General features: G+C 41.4%; 1 protein-coding gene across 1 annotated transcript in view; it reads left to right on the top strand.

Moving 5' to 3' along the window:
• znf469 (zinc finger protein 469) overlaps positions 1–23,867 on the top strand; it is a 1,011,390-nt gene that overhangs the window by 130,476 nt on the left and 857,047 nt on the right. The gene's annotated exons all lie outside the window — the stretch shown is intronic.

The raw sequence follows: 23,867 nt of genomic DNA, 5'->3' as shown, positions 1-23,867 counted from the left end.
GAGTCGAAAAGTGTGGTGCTGGAAAAGCACAGCTAATTTCAGACATAAGCCCTTCATCAGGAATTTTTTGGGGGGGGCGGGGGAATGGCGCGGGGAGGTGAAGGGACTGAGAGATAAATTAGAGAATAGGGATATAACTGGGGGGAAGGTAGCTGGGAAGGTATTAGGTAGATGCAGATGGGGAATGATGGTGAAAGTTCCGAGTAGTGTGTGGAGCAGATAGGTGAGAAGGAAGATGGACAGGTAGGACAGTACAAGAGGGTGGTGCCGAGTTGGAGGGTTGGATCTGGGATGAGGTGGAGGGAGGGGAGAAGAGGAAACTGGTGAAATCGACATTGATGCAGTGTGGTTGGAGAGTCCCAAAATGGAAGATGAGGCGTTCTTCCTCCAGGTGTCAGGTGGCTTGGGTTTGGCAGTGGCGGAGGCTCAGGATTTGCATGTCTTTGGTAGGGCAGGAGTTGAAGTGTTCAGTCACAGGGCAGTGGGGTTGTTTAGTGCGTGTGTCCCGGAGATGTTCCCTGAAAAGTTCCATGAGTTGGTGTGCTGTCCCCCCAGTGTCTCCTCCTTTTAGAGGAGACCACATCGAGAACAATGAACACAGTAGATGAGGTGTTTGGGTGTGCAGGAAAATCTCTGACGGATGTGAAAGGATCCTTTGCAGCCTTGGATGGAGGTGAGGGGGGAAGGTGCGGGTACAGGTGGGTACTCCTCATTGCGACCAATGTTTTTTCTCCTACCCCTGTTCTCCAGATCATCTACTTGGTCGCACAAATTATGGACCTGAATCTCCAGGGCTTAGATCCTATCCTTGGATGAACTGGTACCAGCTTCCACTACTGTGACCCTGTGCTCCACCTCATCCATCCTCTCTTCCAGGTCTCCCAGCTGCTGCTCATGCTTCTGCAGCATGAGAGAGATTGGAACCAGTTTCTCTTCTATCTGTTTCCCTAACATCTCATGAGATTTTGCGAGCTCGTTCACCAGGGCCTGGAAAATAATCAACCACGAGGTTCCTGCAGGCTGGGCTGCAGACTCGGCCTTGGACGCTCCTCCTCCATTTTTCAATATCTCTGGACGGCTGGACATGCAGGTAAGTTATCGTTTAAAAGTTTCTTGGGACTCCATGATCTTTCTGGAGTCCCAAGATATCGCAATGGTCCGGGTTGGGCGGGTTGAAAGTTCTTCCTGCTTCTGCTGCGATGTGGAGCTCTGCAATGTGATCTTCCTAGATCACAGCCATCTTGGATCCCCCTTAACGGCACTCTTAAGAACAACTGTTTTGTTTTAATTTCCAGCAGTCTGCTCTTGTATGTTCTGTCTTTGTGACTCTGAAAATACATTGGTCTCTTGAGCCATTTTTACCTAACCCACAAACACTTTCACTACTTTTAGGAGATCTTTCATTTCATTTACCAATTCCGTCATCATCATTAATATTAGGTTGTTTTTCACTTTTCTTCTCTTTCCAGTCCTTTTGTTCATTTGCAAACAGTGGTTTACTCTCTCCGATGAGTTTGAGAGTTTAGTCAAAGCTCACATCTATAATAGCCATTTTCCTTGGTAAGAAATTTTGCAGTCTTATTACTTAATACCATAAGGCAGGGTTCCCAAGCAGGGATTGATCCCTAGTGGGAGGTGTGGACTCAAATTCGGGAGGTTGAGAGTTCTGAAGTAGTAATGACTGGTGGAGCTGCAACCCCACTCCTGGGCTCTCAGTTTTTTCATCCTTTACAGCCTTCTCTCCTAGGGTATCTAACCTCTCCCTCTACTCTCACAATTATACTGAGGGGCAACAATTTTTAAGACTTGAAGTTGGGTCACATTGGGAAACAGTTTGTGAAGCACTGCCTTAACGAATACTGATTTTAGTTCTTTCATTGAAAATATATCACTAATGTTACGGACCAGACAGAGGTCACGTCAAATGTATCAAGGAGATAGCTTGGATTCTAACCTTTATCTTATTTACAGACTAAGGTGCTGTGTTGCAGTTTACATTACTCGGCTTTAAGCAAAATGTACTTTATTCTTACCATAGTATTAAAATATAAACACAAGAAAGAAGAATTGGAATAAGTGTAACTCTGTTGGAAAACTTAACAGAATAATAGATTATTTAGCTGGTAGACAGCAACATTTCCATTATAGTAACATCACGTATGTACATCCTTGAGAGAGAGAGAGAGAGAGATTCCACAAAGAGAGAGAGAGAGAGAGAGATTCCACAAACAACTTCCAAACCGCAAACGTGGGGTGGCATGGTGGCTCAGTGGTTAGCACTGCTGCCTCACAGCACCAGGGACCTGGGTTCAATTCCTGCCTTGGGCAACTGTCTGTGTGGAGCTTGCTTGTTCTCCCCTTGTCGGTGTGGGTTTGTTCCAGTTTCCTTCCACAGTCCAAAAATGTGCAGGTTAGGTGAATTGGTCATTCTAAATTGCCCGTAGTGTTAGTTGGATTAGACGGGTAAATGTAGGGGAATGGGTCTGGGTGGGTTGCTCTTCAGAGGGCCGGTGTGGACTTGTTGGGCCGAAGGGCTTGCTTCCACACTGTAGGGAGTATAATCTAATCATAACAACAATGACTGAAAGCTAAATTAAAAGCTTGGCTAGGTCGGAGCCTGACTCTACCCATTCATCCAGTTTCCATCGTTCCAATTTCAAAAAAAACCCCACGGTTTCACAAGCTGTTTACTCCATTGGCTTGGAAGAGACAGCACAATATCTATGGTTCAAAACCTCTCTTCAAAAAAAAAGATGAAATACACCTCTTAAAGCCAAAGTCATACCTCCCCCCTTAAAAAGGAACCATCAATATCTAAAGTTGGCTTCATTTTCAAAAACCTTTAGTTTTATGCAGGGGTGGGGAACCTGCGGCCTTCTAGGCCATTGTGTGTGGCCTTTTGAGTGAATCCATATTTTGCAGAACAAATCTTTTATTTTTTATTAATTGTTTTTGTCCTTTATTATATTTATTTTAATCTGAAAATGAATGTATTTAAAATACCAGAGAGTAAAAGAAAATTCAACTAAATAATCCTGACAGACTGACTGCCACATTTAAAAAAAAGTGAATTTTGGAGAATATACAATTGAAGTTTCTTGGATGTGGCCTTATTAGATTACAACTAACATAATGTGGCCTTCCAACATGAAAAGGTTCCCCACCTCTGCTCTTATGTTATTACTACACTACTATACATACACATGAAATTGATTCTAAGCATGTAAACATTTAACACTAGAAATCCATTTCAATCCATTTTTTTATGCCACTGAAAACTTTTGTCTTCCTTCATCAAAGTCATGACAACACATTGGCAATTACATTCTGTCATCCAGACACATGCATACATTTTGAATGAAATGGTTGTAACAAGATGGTCCATCTAACCAGTCTGGTATTTTTAATTATTAAACTTTTCTAAAAAAATTAAGGGGTTGATCACTATATACAATTGTCTCAGACACATTACTGTCAACATAAATGTTGAAATGTTGCAATGCCAACAACAGAGTCAAAGTTGCCTTCTCAATTGTGCAATATTTCTAATAATGAATATTCAACTTTCTGGAAAAATACCCTATCTTCTCATTGTTTTCTTGCAAGAGTACAGCACTGACAACCACATCATTCGAATCGATAGCTACCACATTCCTGATGAAGAGCTTATGCTCAAAACTCTGACTCTCCTGCTCCTCAGATGCTGCCTAACTGGCTGTACTTTTTGGCACTGGACGTTTTGACTCTGATCTCCAGCATCTGCAGTCTTCACTTTCTCCTAGTTAATTATAATCTTACTGCAAAGCCTCTTCCAAGGATGCCCACCTTGAAGAAGTTCTCCTCCTCCCTCCACAAGGATCTCAGTGAGTCTCTCTCTCACTGCATCCCTCCCAGGTCATCTCCTCTGCCCTGAAGCTATTCAGCCACGTCCTGAAGCAGACTTGCTACTACAGCCACATCTTCTTCCTCAGCACCTCATTTCTGATGAAGAGCTTATGCTCAAAACATTGACTCTCCTGCTCCTCAGATGCTGCCACACCAGCTGTGCTTTTCCAGCACCATACTTTTTGACCTTGATCTCTAGCATCTGCAGTCCTCACTTTCTCCTCAATAGCTACCTTGAATAGCTTGGCGTAATTAGGTGTGGCAAACACTGGAGGGGGGTGGGTTGTTAACACAGCTTTCAGTTTATCAAATGTCTTTTGACAGTCCTCCGTCCATTGAAATTTTCTGTACTTCTTCAACAAGTCAGTCAGTGGATCAAAACCACTCAGTCCCAGGAATTGTAGTACTTACCTCTTTGTCAATGGCATGGGAAACTCCCCCGTACCCTCGATTTCCACATCCCATGGACCTATCTGTCCATGTTCAATGTTATGGCCTCTGAGCATGATTTCAGCTATTGCAAACTCACTCTCAGCCAGGTTTATCACCAAGCCTGCCTTTTGAAGTCAATCAAACAATTCTGATAGATACTCCATGTGTTTTTTGCATGTGTAACTAAAAATCACCAGATAATCAATGTATATTACAGACTTAGGTATTCCCGAAAAAACTGTATTGGTTAGTCTTTGAAATGTAGTTGGTGCATTTTTCATACCAAATGGCATAACTTTAAACTGGTAAAGTCCATTCAGTGTCATGAAAGTAAAAGTTTCCTTCACACTGTCTGATAAAGATACCTGCTACTATCCTTTGAGAAAGTCTAGGTTCAAAATATAAGTTGCTTGTCCCACCTTCTCAATATAGTCTTCTAGCTGTGGAAAAGGAGGTGAATCCAATCTCTTGACTGCATTGACTTTGTGGTAATCAACACGCAAACATTCCGTCTAGTTTTGGCACCATAACTGTAGGTGTGCTCCATTTGCTGCAACTCACTTTGATTATATTGCTTTAAATCTATTTTTTCAAGTTTTTTTAACCTGTGCCAATTTTAAAAGGCTAAGTCTATAAATATTTTGCTTCACTGGAACAGCATTTCCTATGTCCACATCATGCTTAATCATATTAGTACTTCCCAGCTTATTTCCACATTTTTCTCCATGTGATTGTAAAACTCTTGCAGTTCATTTCAATTTCCCTCTGGAAGGTTACTCAATAATTGATCCCGATCTTTGAAAACTTGATCATTGTCCAATTTATTTAGAGGAATATCAAATTCAACTTTATCTGATTTTGGTTCTTCATTCAAGTTGTAACAAGCACCACATTCTCTTTTTGCTTACCTTCCCTTTCAAAGTAGTATTTGAGCATAATCACGTGACACACTGAGTTGTCCTTCTATCTGGCGTTATTATGAAATAATTCACCTCACCCCAATTTCCTTTTGATTTGATAAGGCCCACTGACCTGATTTCTTGTCTGCTTCCTGTTTCATCACATGCTGCACTACTTTCAAATGCTATGTAACTAATTCATCCATTCTATTTTTTCCTAAAATTTGACACAATCCAAATATATGGTCTCTGAACTCTGACTTATCAATTTTTCCTCAAGTAATTTCAGTGGTCCTCTCACCTTATGTCTGAAAACTAAATCAATGGACTGAATTTAGTTGAATTATTAGGTGACTCCCTAATTGCAAAAGGTACAAATGGAATTCCTTTATCCCAATCCTCTGGGTAGTCTGGACTATAAGCCCTCAACATGGTCTTTAAAGTTTGATGCCACAGTTCTCAAGTGCCTTGTGATTCTGGATGGTATATAGTGGATTTGAATTGTTTTATTCCTAAGCTATCTATAAATTCCTTGAATAATTTTGATATAAAATTTGAGCCTTGATTTAGTTGTATCTCTGTGGGTTGTCTGTATCTAGTAAAACAAAATTGAGTGATTCTTCTACAATTCTTTTAGCCATGATATTGCACAATGTCTTCTGGAAATCGAGTAGACACATCCGTTATGGTCAACAAATATTGATTCCAATTTGTTGTTTTAGATGGGGTCCCACACTATTAAGACTCTAGTAAGAGGTTCCTCAAATGCTGGCATAGGTATTATTGGCGCTGGCTTTATCACTGTCTAAGGTTTTCCTATTATCTGGCAAAATTCAACCACACCTCTATGTAGTTCAGGCCAATAAATATGTCTTTTTTAAATTCTGACTTGAGCTTTCCTTACTCCCAAATGTCCTCCTACTTGTGAGCTCATATATTACTTGCAATACCTATTTTCTGTGACCACCGGTAATACAACTTGATTAATATCTGCCCATTTCTCATCCAACTGAATATGTGATTGTCTCCATTTGCTCATCAAGATTTCATTTTTAAGATCGTAACATTCTAGGATATACTCAGATTCTTCTTCTGTGTATGCTTTTTGATAAAACTGCTTTATCTTTTCATTTTTTGTTGCAATTCAACTAACTTTTCTGAACTAAACATATCCAGTTTGTCCTCTATCTGCTTTTGTTTTTTCTCAACATTTGATCAAATATAGTTTCTGATAATTGAACTTCAACTTCCTTAACTTTATTCTTTGATTTCACCTCTTGTTTCAACCTGTGGCTTTGTGACCTTGTTAGCACACAATTAGGAAATATCCCAGGACGTATGAAAAAACTGCACAGAGGCCACTATTCTGTCATTAATTCAGCCTTTATTTACATATGCACAGTGCATAGGCTCTGACCAGCAGCTCAGAGCCGGTCCCTATAATGAGGAGACTCTGAATCACCTGTTGATTTGTCAGTCAAGGCTCCCTGATTGGCCTAGGTTAACAACCCCAATCGAGCATCTCACTGTCAATGAGATCTACCTAGCCCTCATTCCAAACACTATAATATACTTCCTGTAACACTTCAGTTGCCTGATTTCCTACTTTCAACCAGAGTAGGCTTCACTCCCACCTGTGATCCAGCTGTTTCATTACCAAAGATAAACTGTATCTTTAGAACAGGGAATTTCTCTATTACTCCTACCACCACTTCACCACTTTTCACTGGGCTCTCTAACTTCACCTTATACAGTGGAAGACTACTGTTCAACACATTACCATCTTTTCTGACAATACTTCTTCCAAAGTAACTATCTCAAGCCTGCAAAGATTGATTTGTTCCTATGTCTCTTGAAATCTTAATGTCTTTACCTGCTTCTCCTGGTATACATGAGTAAACCTTACCTGCACAGGTAAATTCTTTAAAGAGATTAGGTCCTTTTTTATTAACCAAAACAGTCCAGGCTGTACATTATTTTGTAGCTCTTCAGCTTTCACTGGGATCTTCTTTATCACTTTAATAAACTGCAAAACCTTACCTTGTTTTGCCACATCGATCTTCCCAGTGTTTTCGTAAACCACTCGCAATCTCTTGTATCCTACTTTGTTACAGTGAAAATATATGAGGATTTTAAAAATGTCTCTTTCCCCTTCATATGTTTCTTTTTTTAGCCTGTGGTAAAGTACCTTTACTGTCCTTTCCCTTTACTACCTGAGGATTTCTGTTTTTCCCAAATTCTATCCCTTGCAGATTGAAAGTGATGTCAGAAGCCAAACTTTGATTTATGAACCAACTCATAATCATCTGTCATTTCAGCCACATAAGTTCTCACTACTTCTGGAAGTGAATTTTTGAACTCCTCCAAAATTACTGTGTCTCTAAAAGTGTCATATGCTTGGTCTATTTTCAATACCCTTATTAACCTATCAAAATTACTTTGTTTGATTCTTTCAAAATCACTGTATATTTGACCAGATTCCTTCCTTAGATTTCCAAATGTTGTCTACAGGCTTTTGGCACATGTTCATATACACTTAAGATGGCATTTTTCACATCATTATACTCCACAGATACCTTTCTGATAGTGATGCAAATACCTCACTAGCTTTACTTACTGATTTAGTTTGAATCAAGAATATTCACATGGTCATTTGATTTATTTTGCCATTTTCTCAAATGAAATGAAACAAGCTTTGACATCCTTCTCATCAAACTTTGGTTACACTCAGGCATATATAAGCAGATCCCCCAGGGTTTTGGCCACAATAGGTTTGCTTTTCATCACTGCTCCCATCACTACTCCTACCTTTTATCTTTTCCTCTACCATTTTCAACTTTCCTCTTTTATTGCTAACTTCTGAAGTTCAAAACCTCTCTCTTTCTCCCTCTCTTCTGCCAGGACCTTCATTTTTTCTTATTTTTTCTGTGATTTTAATAGTAATTCAAATGGTACCATTTCCTTTTCTCTTTCATTTTGTCCCACCAGGGCTATTCTTTCTTTTTCTTTTTCCCTTGCCATTGCCTCTAATTCAAGGTGCTTTGTTAGCAATTGAATTTTATCCATTTCTAATGATCCTGAATGTATTCCTGGCAATTGTAAATATTGAGCTATTGCTACAATTATTCCTGTTGTCCTCACAATTCCAAGTTCAGCTTGCTTGCCAGTTCCGTACCTGTTGCCTTGCTGACTTTGTGTAAAACACCAGAGATGACTTTTTCCATCCACAGGAAACTCTTAGTGACTGAAAGAGTTGTTGTTATACAAGGTGCACTCTGTTTAAACCAACCAAACACAATACCTAAAATAAAAAAAACACCTCTCACCACTCACTGTCTTTGAATTCATTAATTCCAAACCCAACCTGCAATGACAGAGTTTGATCCAGGTTAGAGCCCCTAATTTGTTATGTACCAGACCAAACGCCCTTCAAATATATCAAGGAGATACCCTAGACCCTAACATTTATCTTATCTACAGGCAAATTTGAGGCGTTTAGTTCCTGATGTAATTAAATTGGTTACACTACTCAACTTTAAAAAAAACGCACTTTATTCTCCCCAGTTAAAATGCAAACAAAAGAAGAATGCAAAACAAAATGCAAAACAAAATGCAAAGAAGAATTTGTATAACTTTATTGGAAAGCTTAACAGATTATTTAACTGTTATACAACTGTTCCGATATAATAACATTCCATAATCACATACTTGGCAAAGGCAAAGTCAGTAAAATAGATTGTCTGACATTGAATTTCATCAGCAGAGAGAGAACCCAAGCTTTTAGCTGTAGTACAGAGTGAGAGAGACAGCTTTCACAGCTAATTCCAAACTCCAACAACTACTGGAAGCTAAGGTAAAATCCTGGTTCTGTGGGAGTCTGACTCCATCCATTCATGCTGTTTCTATTGTTCCAACCTTTTTAAACAAAAAAAAACAAGGGCTGACAAGCTGTTGACTTTATTGGTTTGGAACAGACATTTGGTACTTCTGTCTCAAACTTTTTATTAAAGATAAAGGATAAAATCCACCTCTTGAAGCTCACATGCTCACACTGGAAAATATGGTATTGATCAATATCTTCAGAAAATTAATTAAGAGACAATCCCATGTATTAGTGAATCAACATATCATGAAAACTGCTTAAATAACCTGAGCAGTTTTGTTATATTTACACTCTGTACTTTTGAAGCTTATGCCCCTATTTTTAATGCAGTGTACTTAACATATGCTTTCTTTTTCTTTATCAAGCTCTTGATGTCCCTTGACATCCAGGGTTCCCTGAACTTGCTGCCCTTGCCCTTTTACTCTTAGAGGACCATGAATTCTCACTATGCTATTTGAGAAGACTCCACTTTCCAAATATACTCACTTGCAAGTAGCTACTCCCAGTCTATTTTTGACAATTGTCCTTCCCCAGTTTAGACACTTAATTTCTGCATTATCCTTACCCCTTTCCATAATGACTTCAAAAATTAAAGTTATAGTCACTATTCCCAAAATGCCCATCCACTGAAACTTCAACCACTTGACTGGCTTTATTCCATGGGTCTCGCATTGCCCCATCTCTAGTTGGACTATCTACGTATTGGCACAAAAACCTCTCTCGGATGCAGTCTAAAATTTTTACCCTATCCAATGCTTTGATACTCAGGCAATCCTTGTTAATATTGGCAAAGTTGAAATTCCCTAAAACTATAACCCTGTTTTTCTCTCATCTTTCTGCGATTCCTGAAGAAGGGCTTATGCCTGAAATGTCGATTCTCCTGGTCCTTTGATGCTGCCTGACCTGCTGCGCTTTTACAGCAACACATTTTTCAGCTCTTTCTGCGATTTGCCTATATACCTGCTTCTCTGTCTCCTTCTGACTCTTGGGAGGCCTGTACTTTAATTCCAGCAAAGTAATCATGCATTTTTTTATTTCTAAGCTCTATCCAGCTGTCTACATTTGAAGACTCTCTAGGACATCCTCCCTCATAACAGCAGTGATGGTTTCTTTTCTCAAGAATACAATGCCCCCACTGCTCTTACATTACCTCCCCCTCCAATCCCTTTATATTGCACCTGAAACTTCTATACCCTGGAATGAAGAGCTTCTTTTAACCATGTTTCAATGATAGTAACAATATTATATTCCCACATGCTGATCAACAGTCTAAATTCATCCGCCTTACCTCCTTACATTGAAATAGATACAATTTAGCTTTCTGGACCTCTCATGTGCCTTATCATTGTCCATGACTTCTCTGCCTTCTGAACTCTCCGAAGCATTCTTTTTATATCTGTTTGGACCTTTCTCCTAACTTTACATCTATTTTGTACCCCATTCCCCCTGCCAAATTCGTTTCAAAACTCCCCAAAAGCACAAGCATATCTCCCAGCAAGATATTAGACCCATTCAGGTTCAGGTGCAAACTGTCCAGCTTGTACATGTCCCACCTACCCCAGAAACTGTCCCAATGAATCAGAAATCAAAAGCCCTCCCTCTGACACCATCCATTTAGTGACATGTTCATCTGACCTACATTCCTGTTCCTATGCTCAGTAACTTGTGACGCTGGGAGTAATCTGGAGATTACAATCTTAGTGATGTTTCTCTCTAATCTACAGCCTAACTCACTCAATTTCTGTTGCAGGATCTCATTTTTTTTAACCCATACCATTGATACTGACATGTTCCATGACTGCTGGTGGTTTACCCCCTTCAGAATGCCCTGCAGCAGCTAATAAGCATCCCTGACCCTGCTACTAGGGAGGCTACATACCATTCGACAGTCTCATTTACTTTCATAGAACTAGATATCAGTTGCCTTTACAGTTGTATTCTTATCACTCAGAAGAATCACAAAATTGTTTCTACAGTTCAAGAAAAAGAACTGTCAGGAGTCAGTCAAGTAGAATTTTAATGAAATGTAGTGTTGAGCTATGAACATAATTTTTCTGAACTTGATTATCTGTTGCAGATAGTGTTGGAAGCACAAATTTAATCTTTCTGCTCAGATCTTTTTAACTGTAGTGTGTATAGTTTGGTTTGTTTGTGTACAATACAATTATTTTCTGTCATTAAAAAAAATCTGGGATTACACCGTGTTAATTGACTAAACAAGAAAAACACAATTAACATATGACCTATCAAGCCAGGTTTCAATTTGGGATCTGACTTGGCCAGTTGTAGCATCAGCTGAGACCATAACAGGCTCAACATATAATTTCACCTCTTTAGAGTATCATCAGTGTGTAAAATTCAAGGACAACTTGATATTTAAGTTAATGGTATGAAGAATGCTTGTTTGCCATTATTGTGAAGACTGTAATGTTGCTGGGTATGCTCTGGACATAATTTTATAGCATGTCCAAAGAATGGCCAGTGCACGTGTAGCAGTGTCATGGTGTGCTACATCTAATGTTTGTTTTACAATGAAAACAGCTGGCTATTTTAAGGACACCAAATACGTATGTATTGTGGACAATGGTGTGAAAAGGAGACTACAGGACTGGGGAGCATGTGAAAGGGCACTCTGTAGGACTGGTGTACTTACTCAGAGCAATTTGAACCCAGAGTTCGCTGCTTTTGGGTTTCCAGTCAGGTTGGTGGTTAGAAGCAGGCTGAAGAGGCTGCAGGCAGCAAAGGTACTGATATTTGCAATCTCTAGACATTTAAGGCTCAGGAGAAACTCTGGGGAACTGAGAAGGCGGCATATCATTATGGAAAGAGTACCCTGGGAGTCACCAGTAATCAATACAGCTAAAAGTAATAGTGATAGAAGCCTACACATGGTATTTGTTTGCACAGCTGAGAAATATCAGAACTTGAACAAACTATGGGACCATATTAGCTTAGTAAAGTTAGCTGTCTCTGAAAGGACAGAGATTGTGCCTGTAGATAGCTGTTAGGGTGTAGCCTTGAAATACAGTTTCATGGGAAGAGATTCCAGGGATGTTAGCAATCATTGATGGAGTCTGTGAAGTAATGATCTTTTAATCAGTTTGAGAAGCTAGATCTTTGAAAGTGAAAATTTGGAATGCCTTGTAAAGGAGATGTTTAAAAAATGGGATTTGGTGGCCTACTGTGTAACTGATATATACATGGTTTGCTGAGAAATCTGTGGAATCTGTTTGATCAGTTCTGCAATTTGATGTGCTCTGTGGGGTGTCTGACTCCAGTTTGCCTGTTAATTCATACTTATCTGAAGTTAATTTTGAATGTTGTAGTATAATTTGTGTGTCTTGTCTATTTTTATACCCTTATCTTATAAAGTTTAATTTGTTTTTTCAAAACCATGGGATTTTGTGCTTTGTTATTTTATTGAGCACTAGTATTTCAAATTTGGTTCACTTTTAAAAAGTGAAAATTACTGGTCCTGAATCAAATTTGAATATAAATGTGGCATTCTTGTCCAGGATTGTAATGATGGACATACTTCAATGACTGGGATATGATTTGTATTTGCCTATAAGCTCACTTGTGATCAAAAATAGACTTTGTTATAAGTTTTGTGGCAATTTATAACCAGGCTGAGAACTGTTGAGAGCTCAGGTTGGGACCCGCCATGAGCTGCCAGGGGATGGGAAGGGGGTGCAGTTTGAGACTCACCAAGAGTTCAAAGTGGGGGAGAAAAGAGAAAGAAACAGAAGGAGTAGAGGAGCTCTGGTTGCAGAACCTACTCCGCCACCAACTTAACTGGCTGGAGCATGAAGATTAAACTATGAGGATTGGTTGTATTAATTTTTATTCATGGGTTTACATTGTGGAGTGATCCAATTAATGTGTTGAAAGTGGTAAAGGATTTGAGAAAGTCTAAAATTAATCTACTCTCACAACAGGTCCAAGGCAGATGCTCTATCCCTGACCCTACAGTTATCCCTGAAACATCTGGATAACAAGGATGCCTATATCAGGCTCCTACTCATTGACTACAGCTCTGGTTTCAACATTCTAATTCCAACCAAACTAATCTCCAATCTCTAAGACTAGGTCTCTGCTCTGCCCTCTATAACTGGAGCCTTGACTTTCTGACCCATGGACCACAACCAGTGTGAATAGGCAACAGCATCTCCTCCACCTTAATCCCCAACAGTGGTGCTCCCAGAGGCTGCTCGTTCAGCCCCTATACACTCATGACACCTGTGTGGTCAAATTTCATCCTAACTCCATCTACAAGTTTGCTGATGACACCACTGTTGTAGGCCAAATCTCAAACAGTGTTAAGATGGAATACAAGGAAGAGATAGAGTGCTTGCTGGAGTGGTATAAAGATAAAGATCTCTCCCTGGATGTCACTAAAACAAAAAAGCTGGTCATTGACTTTAGAAAGGAAGGTGGACGGCCCCTACCTACATCAATGGAGCTGATGTGGAGATGGTCGAGACCATCAAATTCCTAGGAGTGATGATCACCAACAATCTATCCTGGTCAACTCACATTGGTGTGACGGTCAAGAAAGCATAACACCTCAAATTCCTTAGGAGGCTAAGGAAATTTGGCATGCCTAGAAAGGCTCTTACCAACTTTAATAGATGAACCATAGAAAGCATTCTATCCGTATGTATCACAGTTTGGAACCGTCCTGTCCAAAACTGTAAGAAACTACAAAGAGTTGTGAACACAGCCTCGTCCATCACACAAGCCAATCTTCCATCCATTCACTCCATCTATACTTCTCACTGCCTCAGAAAGGCAGCCAACATAAACAAACACTCCTCCCATGCTGGTTATAATCTCTTGTAACCTATTTCAGCAGGCAGCAGACAGAAAGCTTAAACACACGGACCAAGAGATTCAAAAACAGCTTCTTCCCCACTGTTATTTGACTTCTAAATGAACTTTTCAAACTTCATATTGACCTCACTCTTTGTGCACCTATTATCCTGCACTGCATGCAAAACATGTATACATGACAATTATAGATCAAATCAAAAGATGGAAACCAAAAGAACTGTAGCTGCTGTAAATCAAAAGCAAAAATAGAAATTGCTAAAAAAGCTCAGCAACTCTGGCAGCATCTGTGGAGAGAAATCAGAGTTATGTAGAGTACTGCTGACAAGGGTGGTGCTGTTGTTTTCTAGCAGACTGACCTCTATTTTGCAGAGACGGAGCAGCAACTCTCAGATATCTTCTCCTATCTCTCCCAAGAATATGACCCCCACCATGGAACATCCAGCCATTGTGTCAACTACAGTCACCAACCTCATTTCAACAGGTGGCTCAGTGGGTAGCACTGCTGCCTCACTGCATCAGTGAAATGGGTTCCATTCCACCCTCAGGCATATGTCTGTTTGGAGTTTGCACATTCTCTCATCTCAGTGTGGGTTTCCTCCAGGTGCTCCAATTTCCTCCAACAGTTGAAAGATGTGCAGGTTAGATGGATGGCTATGCTAAATTGCCTGTAGTGTCGAGGGATTTGCAGGCTAGGTAGATTAGCCATGGGAAATGCAGGGTTACAGGGTGGTTCTGGGTGGGATGCTCTTCGTAGGGTCGGTGAGGACTTGATGGGCTGAATGACCTGCTCCCAAACTTTAGGGATTCTATCTGGTGATCTTCCCTTCTCTGCCTCCAAGCTGATCGTCCCTGAACTCTGCACAACTCGCTTCTACCTCCTTCCCAAAATCCACAAACAGGACTGCCCGGGCAGGTCCATTATTTCTGCCTGCTCCTGTCCCAAAGAACTCATCTCTTCCAACCTTCACTCAGTCTTTTCTCCCTGGTCCAGTCTCTGCCTACTTACATTTGCAGTTCCTCTGATACTTTACACAAGCTTTAGAATTTCCAGTTTGTGTGCTCCAGCTGCCTCCTTTTTACCATGGGCATGCAATACCTTTACACGCCCATCCCCGATCAGGATGGTCTCAGGGCTCGTTGCTTCTTTCTGGAACAAAGGTCAGAACCATCCCCAACCTCTTCTGTTGACCAAACACGTCCTCACCCTTCTCATTTTTTTCAGGTCAGAAGGATGGCCAGGGTACCTGCATGAGCCCTAGTTGTACCTGCCTCTTTGTGGGGTATATGGAACATGCCTTGTTCCAGTCCTATTTTGGCCCTGTCAAGAAAATTACTTAGTCTGAGACTTCGTGACTTGTTTCAAGAAGCTTTATGTTTTGTGAATTCACGGGGAGGCTGCCAGTCTTCACTGTCTCACAGCACTGTCTTGAACTGAACAGTAAGTTTATATGTATGCTTGTTTGGCTTATATTACATTTTGCACTCAAGTAATGTTGAATACAGTAATTCAAGATAAAGAAAAGCACAATTGTTCCCGATGTTGCTCAAGGACAGAGAGACTAACTAGGTTAAGATATACTCTCTATATTTTGTCAAACCATATTTCACAGACTAGCCTTTATCTCCAGCAGTATTTTTCCACTATCGCCGTGAGCCTGAGAGCCAGGTCACCGTTTATTGAGGTCAAAAATCCCATCATGCAGCAGTATGTCAAGTTCTTACTACTTCCACAGGCCTCCAACCACAATTGTTTCTCTGGTATTTCAAAAATCCGATTGAAAAGATAGGCAGGTGGGCAGAGGGGTAAAATTGCCTTATCAGTCAGAAATGAAATTAAATCAATAATAAGGAATGAAAAAGGGTCAGATGGTGTAGAATTGGTGTGGATGGAATTGAAGAATGGCAAAGGGAAAAATAAACCATAGAGTCATGCATAGTCAGGAGCTGGGGTGCAAGATACATCAGGAAATAGAAAAGATGTGCAGGAAGGGCAAAGATGCAATGATCTTGGGGGATTTCAGTATGCAGGTGGACTGGGAAAATCAGGGTAGTGTTTAGCAAGATGGTTTTTTGGAGCAGCTCATGGTGGAACCCACTAGGGAACTGGCAATACTAGGGAAGTCAGGATTACCATAAAAGCAAAAGAGAAAGCATTTAATGTGACAAACAACAGGGGGAAACCAGAGGATTGGTAAGTTTACAAAGACCAACAGAGGGCATCAGAAATAGAAATAAGAAGGGAGAAGATTAACTATGAGTGTAAGCTAGCCAGTACTATAAAGGAAGACTGTAAGAGTTTATTTAGATGTATAAATGGCATAAGGAGGAGAAGGTGGACATAGAGCCGCTGGAAGGGTGCTGGAGACATAGTAGTGGAGAACAAGGTAACGGCTGAGAAATTGAGCAATTACTTAGAGTCAGTCTCTACAATGGAAGACACGGTAATATCCCGAAAATTCACGAGGGTGAGGGGGCAGAGCTGAGTATGGTAGCCATCACCAAGGAGAAGGTGGTCAAAAACCTGAATGGCCTGAAGGTGGATAAATAACCTGGACCAGATGGACTATACCTCAGAGTTCTAAAGGAGAAAGCTGAAGAGATAGAGGAGGTGTTAGTGGTGATCTTTTAGGAATCACTAGAATCAGGGAGGGCCCCAGAGGACTGGAAAATCACTAAGGTGACACCCTTGTTTAAAAAGGGAGTAAGGCAGAAGACAGAAAATTACAGACCAATTAGCCTAACCTCTGCCATGGGTAAGATCCTGGAATCCATTGTGAAGGATGCGATTTCTGAATACTTGGAAGTGTATAGTAAATTGGGGCAAAGTCAGCATGGTTTCATCAAGAGGAGGTCATGCCTGAGAAATCTGCTAGAACTCTTTGAGAAGGTAACAAGCAGGTTTTCCAAGGAGAGCCGATGGATGTTATCTACTTGAACTTCCAGAAGGCCTTTGACAAAGTGCTGCACAGGAGGCTACTGAGTAAGATAAGGACCCATGGTGTTAGAGGCAAGGTGCTAGCATGGATAGAAGCTTGACTGTCTGGCAGAAGGCAGAGAGTGAAAATAAAAGGTCCTTCTCAGGATGATAGCTGGTGACAGGTGATGTTCCGCAAGGGTCAGTGTTGGGACTCCAACGTTTCACTTTATACATTGACAATTTTGACGAAGAAACTGAGGTCATTCTGGCTAAGTTTGCAGACAATACAAAGATAGGTAGAGGGACAGGTAGCATTGACGAGGTGGGGAGGCTGCAGAAGGATTTGGACAGATTAGGCGAGTGGACAAATAAGAGGCAGATGGAGTACAATGTGGGAAAGTGTGAGATCATGCACTTTGGTAGGAAGAATAGAGGCATGGACTGTTTTCTAAATGAGGAGAAATTCAGAAGTCTGAAGTGCAGAGACTAGGGAGTTCTAGTCCAGGATTCTTTCAAGGTAAACATGCAGGTTAAGTCAGTAGTTAGGAAGACAAATGCAATCATGACAATTATTATGAGAGGACCTGAATATAAAAGCAGGGATCTACTTCTGAGGTTGTATAAGGCTCTGGTCAGACCACATTTGGAGTATTGTGCGCAGTTTTGGGCCCCATATATCAGGAAGGATGTGCTGGCCCTGGAGTGTGTTCAGAAGAAATTCCCGAGAATGGTCCCAGGAATGAAAAGTTTAACATATCAGGAGTGTTTGAGGACTCTGGGTCTATACTCGATGGAGTTTAGAAGTTTGAGAGGAATCTAATTGAAACATACAGAATACTGAGTGGCCTGGACAGAGTAGGTGTTTAGAAGATGTTCCCATTGATAGGAGAGAGGGCACAGCCTTTGAGTAAAGGGAAACCCTTTTAGAACAAAGATAAGGAGAACCTTCTTCGGCCAGAGAGTGGTGAATCTACATAATTCATTGCCACAGAAGGCTGTGGAGGCCAGGTCATTGAATATATTTAAGACTGAAATAGATAGGTTCTTGAGTATCAAGGGGATCAAGGGTTACAGTGAGAAAGTGAGAGAATGAGGTTGAGAAACATATCAGCCGTGACTGACTGGCAGAGCAGAGTCAATGGGCTGAATGGCCTGACTTTTGCTCCTATTTCTTATGGTCTTATAGTCATTGGTGCTGCTTCCCTCTCTTATCAGGAATTGGAAAACTTTATTGACTTACAATTTCCACCCCACCCTCACTTTCCCTTTGTCCATCTCTGATTCCTCCTTTCGCTAACTTGACGTGTTCGTTTCCATTTTTGGGGAAAGGATGGCCACCAAAATCCACTATAAAACCACCAATATCCATAATGACCTTCATTATATATCTTTAAACCCTTCTTCCTGTAAAGACTCTATTCCATTCTCTCATCTCCTTTGTCTTTGTCGCATCTATTCCACTGAGGCCAACTTCAACAAGGGAGCCTCTGAAATGTGCACCCTTCTTCCTCACGTGAAAAAGTCCCAGCACCATTGTTGATAGGGCCCTCAACTGGGTCTGACCCATCTCTTGCACTTCGGTCCTTACTCCGTCTCTTCCCTCTTGCAAGAGCAATAGAGTCTCTCTTGTCCTCACCTGCCATTCCATCAGCATCCGCATCCAGAGGATCATTAGCTGTCATTTCCACCACCTCCAGTAAGATGCCACCACCAGATATGTATCCCCTTCCCTCCGCTTGTCAGCATTCCGCAGGGGCCATTCCCTCTGTGACAGGCTTGTCCATTCCTCCTTCACTCCGAGAAACCAGCCCCAGAGTCCCACGGCACCCTCTCCTGCAACCTGCTCAGCCTCAGGCAGGAGGGAGGTCCTAGAATGGTGGTTAATAATCATTATTAAAATAATCATTATGTATAAGCAGACATAGGAGCAACAGGCAGGTTTGTCACAAGCTTAGGGAAACTAGTTCCATGATTGAAGGAATCTACCAATGCTTTCTGTATCACTCTGGCTCTGACATATATATGTCTGGCTGTCTCCATTGACAGGTTGACAGTTGCTATGGAGACCCAAGTTCAGCACACTTACTGTCTGCAGGATATATGTACAGACTTGCAGTCGATCGTTTGTAGCCATCGTGCTCTGTATCATCGGTAAGGCAACATGCCAGGGGCATTGACCTCACTCCAGGACACCCTTTTACAAAGAGACAGGAAATTGCCAGTCAGCACACAGTCAGAGGAGAAACCACATATAACTCACCCCCATTCCAGCAGTTTCCTGAGTGACCTTCCAGAGGTGCCTGGCCCTTCCAACCTGTCTGCAATCCCCAATCCTGTGGATTTCAAGCAGAGGAGAGTGAACTTGCATCAAGCCGAGATACGCTCTGCATGGCTGGGCCCTTTAGCTGCAATCACCCTGATGCCCACATGTACAAAATTCTAAGACCAACAGGCTTCATTATAGGGCAGGTTCCATTCATCCCAGCTGTGGATCCCTGGACTGCACAGAGACATTAGTGGTAACCTTATGAGGACACATCAGTGCCATGGATGTAATTAGTTTGTAAATACATAAACACATTTTTAAATATATGTTCACTTTTCAGCTCTGTAAGTGACAATCATTTTAACTGCCCCGACAAGAAGGAAGATAGAGGCTAGCCACCCTTAGCACCACATGATGTTCTAACCTTATCTGAACGATAACTGTCCTCTTGATAGTGCTCATATTAACACAATTTTGTTACGATTGAATGAGAGTTTGTCAGATGCTGTGAATGCTTCCATCAGTTTATAACCTTAACTTTTATTAAATAGAAGGAAAACCATAACCAAGTTCAAATCAGTGAGCTGCATTTGCTCACTGTAAAGGAGATTACACCAGAGATATTGGTCTCAGCAACGTCAAAACATTTGCAATCAGTCAAAGTTGACTCATACAACTGTGTTCTGTTGAAAGATTGACAAAAATGTCCTATGTGGGTTGCTTTGGTCAATGCTGCTGCACTACAAGGTGCTGAAAGCGCTGGTCCATCTGATGAATTCCTACACAGTACAATGCTGTGGCTCTTTCATGGATCCTCAAAATCCATCATATAACCATTGTGCTTCATTCAGTGGTCTGGAGCAAAACCTCATGGGATGAAGTGGCATCCTCAGTCTTTATTGTGTTGCAATTAACCTCCAAACATGCTCTGCATGAGAACCTCATGTGGAGGAGATATCTACAGACCTCAGTGGAAAAGGTGAGGCATTGGAGATACAATAAACATCATGACGTGGTGTTCTGACTACCACCTCCCAACAGAGTACAGCATGATTGCCCTTCTTTCATCTACATGGGATGTGATGGAAGACAAGCGTGAATCTCTTGTATTTTTGTCACAACATGGGGGATCTTTGGCTTGAAACTCCTCATCCACTGGAGCTTGATGCTGGTACTGGGCTTTCTGATGTATGTGACCCTCATTCATTCCTGCGGATCCTCTTAGTGGCCACAGAGATGACAGCAACTACTGTGCCTGCATTGATTGGGACAGTTCCAATGAGTTATGTGCAGACTAAAGCTTGGCTAAGTAATTGGTGCAGGGGGCAGGGATTCAGATTTTTAGATCTTTTCTGGGGCAGAGATGACGTGTTCATGAGGAACGGGTTGTACCTGAACTGGAGGGACACTAATATCTTGGTGACAAGGTTTGCTAATGATGCAAGGGAGGATTTAATATAGATGGTGGCAGGGGGAGGGGGTGGGATCCTCAACAGCAGGGAGGCAAGTGTGAGGCTCGAAGGAGATACATTAATCAGAAATAGTAAGTTGAAGAGACAGGTCAGGCTCAAACATGACAGGGAGCAAGGAATGCCCCCTGTTGGATTAAATTGCATTTATTTCAATTGCAAGAGGGCTGACAGGTAAGGCCAATGAGCTTAGGGCATGGATAGGTTTGTGGGACTGGGATATTATAGCCATAACAGAAACATGGTTAAGAGAGAGACAGGACTGGTAGCTTAATATGCCAGGGTACTTGCGTTAGGCAGGGCAGAGGTGGTGGAAGAAGGGGAGGGGGTATTGCATTTTTGATTAAGGCAGGTATGACAGCAGTAGTCAGAGATGAAATATCTGAAGGATCATCCCGTGAGGCTTTGTGGGTGGAGCTAAGAAATAAGGGCTTGGTAATGTTCTTGGGGTTACATGATAGGCCCCCAAACAGTAAACAGGAATTAGAGGAACAAATATGCAGGGTTGTCACAGTAGGGAATTTTAATTTTCCTAACATTGACTGGGACTGCCAGAGTGTTAAGGGATTAGATGGGGTGGAATTTGTTAAGTGTGTTCAGGAAAGTTTCCTCGAGCTGTATATAGAGGGTCCTATTCAGATAGGGGCAAAATTCGATCTACTCTTGGGAAAATAGGGTAGGACAGGTGACGGAGGTGACACTGGGTGAGCACTTTGGGATCTGTGACCATAGTTCTGTTAGTTTTAAAATAGTTATGAAGAAGGACAAAACTGATCCACAGGTTCAAGTTCTAAATAGGGGCAAGGCGAATTTTGAAGGAATTAGACATGAGCTTGCAGGGGTTGATTGGAATAGTTTGTTTGCAGACAAAGGGACATCTAGCAAGTGGGAGGCCTTTTACAGTGAGATAGCTTGAGTTCAAGGTCTATATGTTGCTGTGAGAGTGAAGGGCAAGGTTGGCAGGAATAGGGGACCCTGGATGACAAGAGATATTGTGGCTTTGACCAGAGAAAAGGAGAAGGTGTGGGTCAGGTACAGGCAGGTGGGATCAAAGGAATCCCTGGATTTATACAGGGAATACAGGAGTTTACTGAAGAAGGAAATCAGGAGGGCAAAAAGGAGGGATGAGATAGCCTTGGCTGAGAAAATTAGGATGAATCGAAAGAGGTTCTTTAAGTATATTGAAGGAAAATGAACAACTAGAGAGAGAATAGGGCACCTCATGGACCAAAGTGGGCATGTATGTGCAGAACTGTAGGAGATGTGTGAGTTACTCAATGAGTAATTCTCCTCTGTGTTTACCATGGAGAAAGACATGAAGACTTGGGAACTTGAGGAAGCTAGTGGTGATATCTTGGGGACAGTCCATATCACAGTAGAGGAGAAGATGGATGTATTAGAATGTATGAAAGTGGATAAATCTCCTGGTCCTGATCAGATATATTCAATAAAACGGCAAGAGGCTAAAGAAGAAATTGTGGGGGCCCCGGCTAATATATTTGCATCATTGTTAGTCACAGGTGAGGTCCGGGAAGACTGGAGGGTAGCGAATGTTGTGCCATTATTCAAGAAAGGCCACAAAGAAAAACCTGGGAACTGTAGACCAGTAAGCTTAACACCTAAAGTGGATTCTGATGGATAAGATGTACATGCATTTGGAAAGGCATGGTTTGATTAGGAGCAATCAACATGATTTTGTGAGTGAAGGATCATGCCTTACAAATTTGTTAGAGTTCTTTGATGAAGTGACCAGGAAGGTTGACGAAAGCAGGGTGGTAGACGTAGTTGATTTGGATTTCAGTAAGGCCTTTGATAAGGTTCCACATGGTAAACTGCTCTGGAAAGTTCAATCGCATGGAATCCAGAAGGTCCCGGCAAATTAGTTATGAAATTGGCTTGTTGGTAAGAAACAAAGTGTAATAGTGGAAGGATGCTTGTGAGACTGGAGGCCTGTGACTAGTGGAGTGCCTCAGGGGTCGGTGCTGGGCCTATTACTGCTTGTTATCTATATCAATGAGTTGGATGAGAATGTACAAGGCATGATTAGTAAGTTTGCAGATGACACTAAAATAGGTGGTATCGTGGAGAGTGAGGAAGGTTATCAGAAATTTTAGTGGAACCTTGATCAGCAGTGAATATGGGCCAAGAAATGGCAAATGGAGTTTAATATAAATATGAATTGCATTTTGGACAATCAAATCAAGGTAGGAATTTCATGGTGAATGCTAGGGCCTTGAGTATAGTGGAACAGAGGGATCTTTGAGTTCAGGTTCCTAGTTCTTTGAAAGTGGAGTTACAGGTAGACAAAACAGTGAAGAAGGCTTTTAGCATACCAGCCTTCATCAGTCAGGGCACTGAGTAGAGATGCTGGGAAGTTATGTTGCAGGTATACAAAACATTGGTGAGGCTACACTCGGAGTATTGTGTTCAGTTTTGGTCACCTTGTTATATGAAGGATGTTACTAAACTGGAAAGAGTGCAGAAGAAATTTACAAGGATATTGTCTGGACTCAATGGTCTGAATTATATGGAAAGGTAGGACAAGCCAGGAGTTTTTTTCTTCAGAGCGTAGGAGACTGACGGGCAATCTAAGGTCATGAGACATGGATAGGATGAATGCACTCAGTCTTTTTCCCAGGGTTGAGGAATTGAGGACTAGAGAGCATCAGGTTAAGGTTAGAGAGGAAAGAATAAAAGGGAACCTGAGGGGATTTTTTTTAACACAGGTTGGTACACATATGAAGTGGTTGAGGCGGGTACATTAATAACATTTAAAAGGCATTTGGACAAATACATGGATAGGAAAGATTTAGAAGAATATGGATCAAGTGCAGGGAAATGGGGTTAGCATGGATGGACATTTTGTCGGCATGGACCAGTTTTGGCCAAAGGGCCTGTGTCCATGCTCTAGGACCCTGTGGCTTTAAAGGCATGCCACATACCTTCTTTACCACCTGATCTCCTTGCGTGGCCACTTTCAGGAAGATATGGACTTGAACCCCAAAATTCTTCTGTATATCAATGCTTTTCAGGGTCCTTCCATTAACTTTATATTTTTCCTTAAAATTTGATCTCCCAAAGCGCAGCACCTCACACTAACATGGATTAGACTCCACCTGCCATTTCTCCCCCCAAAGCTGTAACTAGTCTACATCCCACTGTATCCTTTGACAACCTTCTACACTGTCCACAACTCCACCGATCGTTGTATCGTCTATAATCCAACTCATCCACAAGAACGTCCACCACTACCTTCTGTCTTCTATTGGCACACCAATTCTGA

The sequence above is a fragment of the Chiloscyllium plagiosum genome, unplaced genomic scaffold (genome assembly GCF_037043375.1).
Source record: "Chiloscyllium plagiosum isolate Xiang-an unplaced genomic scaffold, Cpla_swu_hap1 HiC_scaffold_17, whole genome shotgun sequence".
Taxonomy (NCBI): Eukaryota; Metazoa; Chordata; class Chondrichthyes; order Orectolobiformes; family Hemiscylliidae; genus Chiloscyllium; species Chiloscyllium plagiosum.
This window is presented reverse-complemented; position numbering and strand designations above follow the sequence as displayed.